This window comes from Melanostigma gelatinosum (genome assembly GCF_949748355.1).
Source record: "Melanostigma gelatinosum genome assembly, chromosome: 15".
In the NCBI taxonomy this organism is placed as follows: Eukaryota; Metazoa; Chordata; class Actinopteri; order Perciformes; family Zoarcidae; genus Melanostigma; species Melanostigma gelatinosum.
In genome coordinates, this window is record NC_136648.1 from 25,693,054 (window position 1) to 25,702,416 (window position 9,363).

Genomic DNA, 9,363 nt, shown 5'->3' on the forward strand with positions numbered 1-9,363 from the left:
TTCAGGGGCCACTCACTCAGTAATTCAACAGAAATATTTTCCTCATCAGAAGATGAGCGGGCGGTATGTTTATTCACAAGAAGAAATTTAGCAGTCCAATGACGAGTGTGCACACTGACTTGACTGACGAAAAACCCGACATTAGAGTGAAACATTCGTTTTTACTTTCGCCAATCTGTCCCATTAATCTGATGGGCAGAGACCTAATGTGCGCTTATGGCATCTGTTTGACATCATCCCCTGACGGACTGAAAGTGACTAGACACAGAGCCATACAACACATGATGCAGATGACTGCTCCTGTTCCACTTCATGTTTATCAGTGGTGGATTCCCGTGAAGGAAGCCACACGACTGGTTCAAGACGTTGACACTCGTGTCTCGCCTCATGCAGAACGCATGAATCCAGAACATCTCCACTGCCCCTCCTATGTCTCTCAGGGTGCAGATGAATCCTACGAGGATACGTTTTTTTGAAGGCATCAATGATGCGATTGTTTGCTCTACCTTGTTTTGGTCAACATACAAATCTGCTGTTTCTGTGTCTCTCTCTCCCACACAGAAAGAACTATTTCGAGTGGCAGACTCGTCTCCTCACATCTCGCTGTCCAAGGGTCGGAATGACCAATGGCGTGATCTGGGACCGTTCGTGGCACAATGCGAAGCGCTCACTGACTGGGAATCAACAAATGATCCACTCGTGTTACGCTCAAAGTCAACTGGGTACCATCGTGGTTTTTGTGTTCTCCTGACGGCAGCTTCACGTTCTGTCTATGTTTTTTATGAACATAACAACAAAGCTAAAACATTCGTCTCTAACGCTGTCTCTATTTCTCCCGCTCTTGCCTCTGTTCCACAGACAATCTGGGCGGCGCACAAATATGACGTGGGTTTGATCAAGAACTGCCAACCGGTCGTCATTACTCCACGCTCTGACTTCCGACCCCACAAACACCAATATCCTCTGCGACAGGAGGCCATTGACGGTATTATACCAGTGTTTGAATCACTCCTGAAAGCAGGAGTGATCGTTCCATGTCCGGATTCGCCAGTAAGAACACCAATTTTTCCTGTGGAAAAGATCAGAGACCAAGACAAACCCACTGAGTGGCGTTTTGTGCAGGATCTGAAAGCAGTAAATGCTTCAGTCCACGCACGCGCCCCGAATGTGCCTAATCCATATACTATTCTAGCTCAGATTCCACCTGATGCTAAATGGTTTTCTGTTGTTGACCTGTCAAATGCTTTTTTCAGTGTCCCAGTCGACAAAGATTCTCAATTTTGGTTCGCCTTTAACTTCAATGGGAAACCTTACACCTTCACACGGCTGTGTCAGGGGTATACAGGATCACCAACAATCTACAATGACGCTCTTAGGGAAAGTTTAGAAAGTCTAACTCTCTCACCAGGCTCTGCCCTACTTCAGTATGTCGACGACTGCCTTATCGCAGCTCCTACTCAGGCACAGTGTCAGAAAGATACATTAAAGCTGCTACAGCACCTAGCACAGGAAGGCCACAAGGCCAGTCTCTCAAAGTTACAGTTTGTAACACAAAACGTTCATTTTCTTGGCCATGACATTTCAGGAGAAGGTAAGACTCTCTCCCCCAAAAGAATCGCTTCAATTGTTTCTTTGCCTCAACCTAACACTAAAAAACAGATGATGTCCTTTCTAGGAATGTGTTCATACTGTCGGTCATTCATACCTAACTACTCACAAATGGAACAGCCATTGTCATCTTTGATCCACGGTAAGAATCTCACAGCACATGACAAAATAATTTGGACAAAAGAAGGCCATGACGCTTTCACGCAAATGAAATGTGCTTTGCAAACTCCTCCTACTCTAGGGTTGCCAGATCCGCAGAAGCGGTTCATTCAAACAGTAGATGAAAGACAGAGCTGCATGACTTCCGTGTTGCTACAATCTCATGGCGACAAACTCAGACCAGTTGCGTATTTCTCCGCAAAACTTGATCCAGTCGCTGCTGGCCTGCCACAATGTTTGCGTGCTGTGGCCGCGTGCGAAAGAGCGCTCGCAGCATCACGTGACATTGTCGGTTACGCGCCGCTGACACTGCTCGTACCTCACTCAGTCTCTTTGATCCTCCTCAAACAAAAGTCCTCTCATCTCTCTGCAGCGCGATACTTGCGTTATCACACATGTCTCCTAGACATGCCGAACGTAACTGTCAAACACTGTACTAACCTTAACCCTGCATCGTTACTTCCTATTCCTGGGGATGGTGAGGAGCACAACTGTTTGGCTGAGCTCCAAGCTCAGTGCACTCCTCGTGCTGACCTGTTGGACACTCCGCTGGCCAACAGCGAGATGGTAATGTATGTAGACGGATCAGCCTCTCGCGATCCTCAGACTGGTACTAATCTTGTGGGGTTTGCTGTTGTTTCTGACTCTGATGTGCTGTGTTCAGGTTCCCTACCATGTCACCTCTCAGCCCAGGCAGCTGAGCTCATTGCACTCACTAAAGCATGTAAACTTGCTAAAGGTAAGACCGTTACTATCCACACTGACTCTCGTTACGCCTTCGGCGTTGTGCACGATTTTGGCGCTTTGTGGAAACATCGCAAATTCCTGAAGTCTGACGGTAAGCCTGTCCTTCATCACACTCTCATTGCTGAGCTGTTAGAGGCCATTATTTTGCCTACAGCCATTGCAGTATGTAAGTGTGCAGCACACACTAATCAGACTAATGACGTACCAACAGGAAATGCACGAGCAGACGCGGCTGCCAAAGCTGCTGCTCGACGTCCTGTCCCCACTTCCTCTGCTCTCGCGTTTTCATGCGTGCAAGTTCCTTCTTCTCTTATAGCAATGCAAACTCTCTCCACTCCAGAAGAGCGACGGCTGTGGTCTAGTTCAGGTTGTACTTACACAGATGGACTTTGGGTGGGACCTGATGCTAAGCCATGTCTGCCTAAGCACTATTTCAATCATTATGCCAAGTTGACACATGGGTTAGACCACGTGTCAAAAGGAGGAATGTTGAGGGCATTAAATGAAATGTGGTTCACAAAGGGGTTCACCTCATATGCACAAAAATTTTGTTCTGCATGTGCAACCTGTTCTACTCACAATGTAGGCAGGCCTGTAGCGGTGTCCAGCCAAGCTGCACATCCGCCTCCAACACGGCCTTTTGAACACATTATGATGGACTTTGTTGAGCTCTCACCATCTGAAGGTAAGAAACACTGTCTTGTGATGGTGGACATGTGGTCAAAGTGGGTTGAAGTTTTTCCATCAAGCAAACAGACCGCTGCAACAGTGGCAAAGGCATTGATTTCGGAAATCATTCCTCGTTGGGGCATTCCTACTAAAATATCAAGTGACAACGGTTCTCATTTTGTAAACCAGGCCATTACAGAACTAAGCGCCTATTTGGGTGTCGACTTAAGACCACACTGTGCTTACCATCCTGCCAGTGGTGGCGCTGTTGAACGAGAGAACGGTACCCTCAAAACAAAGTTAGCAAAATGTTGTGCTGACACTGGGTTACCATGGACAAAAGCCCTGCCTCTAGTGCTGATGTACATGCGTATGAGGAAACGAACACGCAGCAATCTGAGTCCTTTTTAGATATTGTTTGGTTTTCCTCCTCATGTAGGCACGGAAGCACCCACGGCACCGCTCCCATCCACCGCCTTATGCGAACATGAAATGTTGAGATATTGTGCACAACTGTCCTCTGCTCTATCTAACATACGACAACAGGTGGCAGCTGCCCTCCCGAGGCGAGCGGAGGGACCGCTCCACAACCTGAAACCCGGTGACTTCGTAGTGGTGAAAGATTTCAGACGGAAGAACTGGAGAGCACAGCGCTGGCTGGGCCCGTTCCAGATCCTCCTCATCACCCACACGGCAGTAAAGGTAGCTGAGAGAGCCACTTGGGTCCACGCGTCACACTGCAAAAAGGTTCCAGACCCAGGAGAAGCTTCAGGTGCACCTGCATCAAGTGCCAGCCAACGGGCACCACCGAAAGAACCATCGCAGGAGGACAAGCAGTGATTCACGGACGGGATCACAACGGGCAGTGGCCGACAGACACGTCGTGATCTGTGCTAACTGTCTACAACTCATCAATACCACGAGGGAAAAGAAAAGGACAACAACCCGCTACCCATCACAACCTCAACGTGTTCCTGAGAAGCAGGGCTCGTAACGGCCCTTTCATCATGAAGCATGATCTAGCTAGGAACAGACCTCTCAAGACAGAGGCAGAATAATCCTCTGGGGTCTGTTGAGACAAAGGCAGTCCACCCTTTGTGCTCTAGTTAGTCTGGTTACATTTGTTTATTATGTTAATTGTGGTTATGGTATAACCAAAAGAGTGGAGTGTAATGATAAAAAATGTTTAACCTCATGTTATTTTCTGTGAGACATATTGCTGTTTAGAAAGATTATTTGTATGGGCGTCTGGATGTCTGAACACATTGACCTATTTGGTCTAGGACAAAGGTCACTTTTCTATCTTAGTAGGGACAAACAGCCGACGTGTTCTTTCTCTATATCAACTGATTCTTGTTAGACTAAACATTTCTGCCTTAGTCTCCTGTGTTTTATCTGTTCCTCTCTGACGGCTGGTATAAATGCTTTGTTTTGATTCTGTGTTATTTAGAGCATATTCACAGTTCACTGCAATACGTGTTGTGTTTTGTGTTCTCTGTTTGCAAACATTAAATAATAATCAAACTTTGATCATTCATCAAGACTCTGTTTTTATGTTAGACACTTTGGATAAAACCAACTTCACTCCTGAACTTGTTAAGGAAATATTCCACAACAAACGCTAAAAGACATACCTAGCCGGAGTGGCTAGGTTCAAAAATGACTGTGGAGACATGGGTGCGAAGTATACCCACACCATAGAAGGGGGTGTACACCCGCCCGTCCGCCAATACCCCCTGAATCCAGGGGCAGTTGCAGAAACGGACCTGATAGTCACGGAGCTCAGCGACTTAGGGGTGGTGCGCGAGGAGCCAAATCCCATCACCAACAGCCCAATACAGGCAGTCAAAAAGCCTGAGTCATCGGGAGGGGGATGGAGACCTGTTATCAACTTCAAGGCCCTCAACCGCAGGACTGTCGCCAACCGAGCCAGCCTGATCAACCCCCAAGGGACGCTGAAAACACTGAGACTAAAAAGGTACAAATCCTGCATAGATCTGGCAAACGGATTTTTCTCGCTGAGGCTAGCCAAAGCCTCCCAAGGCAAGACAGCATTCACCCACAAAGGTAAAGCGTACATCTGGGAACAGCTACCCCAAGGCTACATAAACTCTCCGAATGTTTTCCAGTCGGCCGTAATGGACATACTTGACGGCCTAGAGACAACCATATACATCGATGATGTATTCATTGCAGATGACACCGAGGAAGAACATCTACAAAAATTGAGAAAAGTCACAGAACGACTAACAGCGGCAGGCTTGAAATTGAATCTGAAGAAATGCCAATTTGGACAATTCCAAGTGAACTACCTGGGGTTCCAGGTCTCCAACGACCTGGGACTCTCGGACGGATTCCGGGAAAAAGTGGAGCAGATCGACCCGCCAACCTCGCTGAACGAACTACAGAAGGTGCTGGGACTCTGCAACTACGTTAGGGACCATGTCCCTAGCTACCAGAAGTATGCAAGACCGTTGTATGTAAAACTAAGAAAAGAAAAGCCAGAAGACGCCCACAATAAGTGGGAATGGACCGCGACGGATCAAAAAAGTTTGGAAAACCTGCGGACAGCCATTAAAGAAACTTTGCGGCTGGAGCCACGAAGTCTGACAATGAAGCTGGTGGCGGAGGTCAGTTGCAACGACGACGACGCAGTGGTAAAAGTGTGCAACGAAGGCGGGGGAATCGTCACTCTGTGGAGCTACACCCTGTCCTCCGTGGAAAAGAAATATCCAGCAGAAGAGGAGTTGGCAGTTCTGGTAAGGTATTTGAGCACCCTGAAAGACCTTGCTCAGGGGCAGGGCATCAGGGTCCTCACTCAAAGCCAGGTCCATCGATTCCTAAGAAAAGCCACGGTAGAGAGCACGAAGGCGACGAATGCGAGGTGGGGGCGTTGGGAAGACATCCTGCTGGACCCAGACCTCGAAATCGGCCCTGCACAACCCGTGAGTAAGAAAAAGACGACACAGGACGAGACACCATCCGAACCGTTAGAGTGGACTCTATACACCGACGGATCGCGAAAAGGACAAGACGACAACACCTACTGGGGCTTCATTCTCAAGCACAATGAGAAGGAGCGCTCCAGACAACGAGGCCAAGTCCCCGGCAGTGCCCAGACCGGGGAGGTGACAGCGATACTGGAAGGTTTGCTCGAGTTGGAGCAAAGAAGGGTGAAAAGAGCTAGAGTCATAACTGATAGTTATGACTGTGCTCAGGCCCTTAACGAAGACCTGTCCATATGGGAAGAAAATGGTTTTGAGAGTGCTAAAAACAAGAAAGTAGCTCACGAAAACCTATGGAGAAAAATAGCCGAATTGCGGCTAACAATGGAGCTCGAAGTGGTGCACCAGAGGGCCCACACGCGAGTAGGAACTCATTGGCAAGGAAACGTGGAAGTGGATCGTTTCGTCCAGATGACACAAATTGTCTTTGTTGGGATCGAGAAGTGGGAAGATTTGCCCAAAGGAAGGGTAGTCCCAGAAGAGAATGTGAAGGAAGTGGTGCAGGCAGTGCATGGAGCACTTGGACATGCAGGCACCGTTCCAACGTGAAGGGAACTGGAAAAGCAGCAACTCTGGATTCCTGAAAGAGAAGTCTGCAGAATCCTAAAAGACTGTGAGTTGTGTGGTCGATACAACGCAGGAAGGAGAGGACAAAGGGTGGGAGGACTCACCATTAAAAGTACCATACCCTGGGGTTCTATCTGCATGGATGTGGCAGGACCCTTAGGGGTACCGGGTAAAAACGGAGAAAAGTACCTGTTGGTGCTAGTGGACTCCATGTCAGGATATGTAACCACAAAAGCAGTAAGAAAAGCTAACGGCAACAGTGTTGTTAGCATGCTGGACCAAGTCTGTGGTTACTTAGGGGTGCCTAAGGAGCTCAGGACTGACAACGGAACACATTTTCGCAACGCTAAAGTGGACCAGTGGTGCCAACAGCATGGGGTAATGAGGATCTACTCTCCCCCATACACCCCCCAGGCCAACGGGGTGGTGGAGAGGACCATTGGCTTGGTGAAAAGTTGGATTGGGAAAAATGCCAACTCGAGAGAATGGAGCACTAAGACCCTGGACATCGCCAAGGCCCTTAACGACCGCTACCGAAGTGACAGGCCCTCCCCTGCGGAGGAGCTGATGCGCCGCCCCTTCACGTCACAAGAGGTGGGGCGGGGCTCAGAAGATAAAGAACCCAAGCTTGAGCAAAAAGTGCCACTTCGAGTAGGACAGCGCGTCTGGATCAAGGCTCAGGTCGGTGCCCCTAACTCTGCAGTCAAAGCCAAGTACGATAAATCCGACATAGTTGTCAAGATATTGGACAGTAATACTGTTCAACTCAAGAAGAAAGGAATCCAAGGAGTAGGGCAGCTGAAGCCAGTTCCATACTAGGAGAAAACCAGGAACTCAAGAATGGCCACTACCATACAAGCTTTACCACCCTACGTCAGAGTGGCCAATGTCAAAGGGGTGGTTACCATGAGAAGGAGTACTACGGGGCTCTGGGCAGGAAGAGCCCTGAAGAAGTTAGGATATGCAAAGAGAGGATTTCTCTCAGAAGAAAAAGAAGTGTTGCAATGGAGAGAAATCAAGAATGACTGTGTGGTCTGCCTGCTGCCGACCACCCTAGCCATGGCATGGCAGGGACCCGGAAACAAGAAACCACTCCGGGTCACGGGAAAAGAAAATAATTTAACCGTATGCTCCACAAACCAGTGAAGGTTATGGATGCATATGTATGCGGTTCATGCCGTATAGAGATGTTACCAAGGTTGCTCTTCGTCACCCAGTGGGATCTGCAGGGGACGAAGCTGAACCTAAAGGACTGTGTCTGCCAATGGGATGGACACAGGCTGCACCCCTGTGCGTCCTGCTCCCAACTGCAGCAGAGCGGACTACTGGTGCAGGCTGGAACCGCCGATGGATGGCAGGTGAGAAAGTTCCTTCAGCCAATACAAACCCTAGCACCCGCCTCATGGGAGGATGACGGTGCTGCAGCTCCTGTTGAAATGGCTTGCGGAGAGTCTGGGGTACCCTCTGCACCATCTATGAGTCCACTCGACAGTGACCCACAAGAGGCGGGCGGAAACCGGATTGCCGGCCACAGGGGATCTTGGAAGGAGTCTGTGCAAAGGAACTGGCCATACAGCCCAGCTCAGGCCGAGGTTACCTACCCGCCCCTCGCTTCCGTACAAATCCCGGCAGCCTTCAGGGTCTTCCGTGATCCTGATGCACCAGGGTACACCGCCTTCGCAGAAAGCCTACCCGATTGCCGCTCAGAAATGGCAACGAGCCTGGGTTGGCTGGGGCCCTGGGAACTTACGTCCTGGCGCCTGTTAATCGAGGATGTGTTTTGTGATCCAGACGTGCCAATACACAAGCTTGCCCCCGTGCCCACAGAGGCTGGCGCATGTGGCACGAATCTCCTGTATGACATCACGGTCACCCCCGAGGGGTGGCGAAGAGACGGTGTTATGCAACTACCGGGCTCTTGGGTGGCTAGAGCAGCAACGCCTACCTGGCCGGCCCACACTATGCACGTCATGGTGACGCTGAGGACCGTGATGGTCCCATTCGACTGTGTATACTCCATTGGGGTGGAGCTGACCAGAGCGGATGAGGCGGTGCCTCTGCCAGACCCACTCGCAGATGCAAGGGGTTTAACCGCTTGGGCACGGAAGTCATTCCGCAAACTGAAGCGGGGAGGAAAGGATCGCAGTAGCAGCGATTAAGAAGAATCATTGCTAGAAAACGGAACTTGATTGTCGACATGTCGCTGCCCAACAAACCAAATAAAGAAGGACGGAAAAGAAAAAGAATCTCTCCGTCTCTCCGACCATGAAAAAGGCCATATCTGCAATTGCCGAATGAAAAAGTCTATTTAGACAAACCCCTAAGAGATTTTGCATACCGAAAAGGTTTCTGTGGATCCGGTGCTTATTTCTGCAGCAATGGCGAATATAAGCGCTCCCCAGACCTACGGGTACCAGGGAAGTTGGACTTACAGAGAACTTTTCGCACAGGATGGGATCTCCAGTATGACAGAGCCATGGTCAGGTGGACCTCTCCATGGCTGATGCAGCCGGTCCTCTGGTGTCCTGACCTGTCCCCCTGGATCCTAAATACCGCTTTCTTCACCGTGAAAGGCAAAACGATGAAGTTACGGTGGGGTCCTAACTAT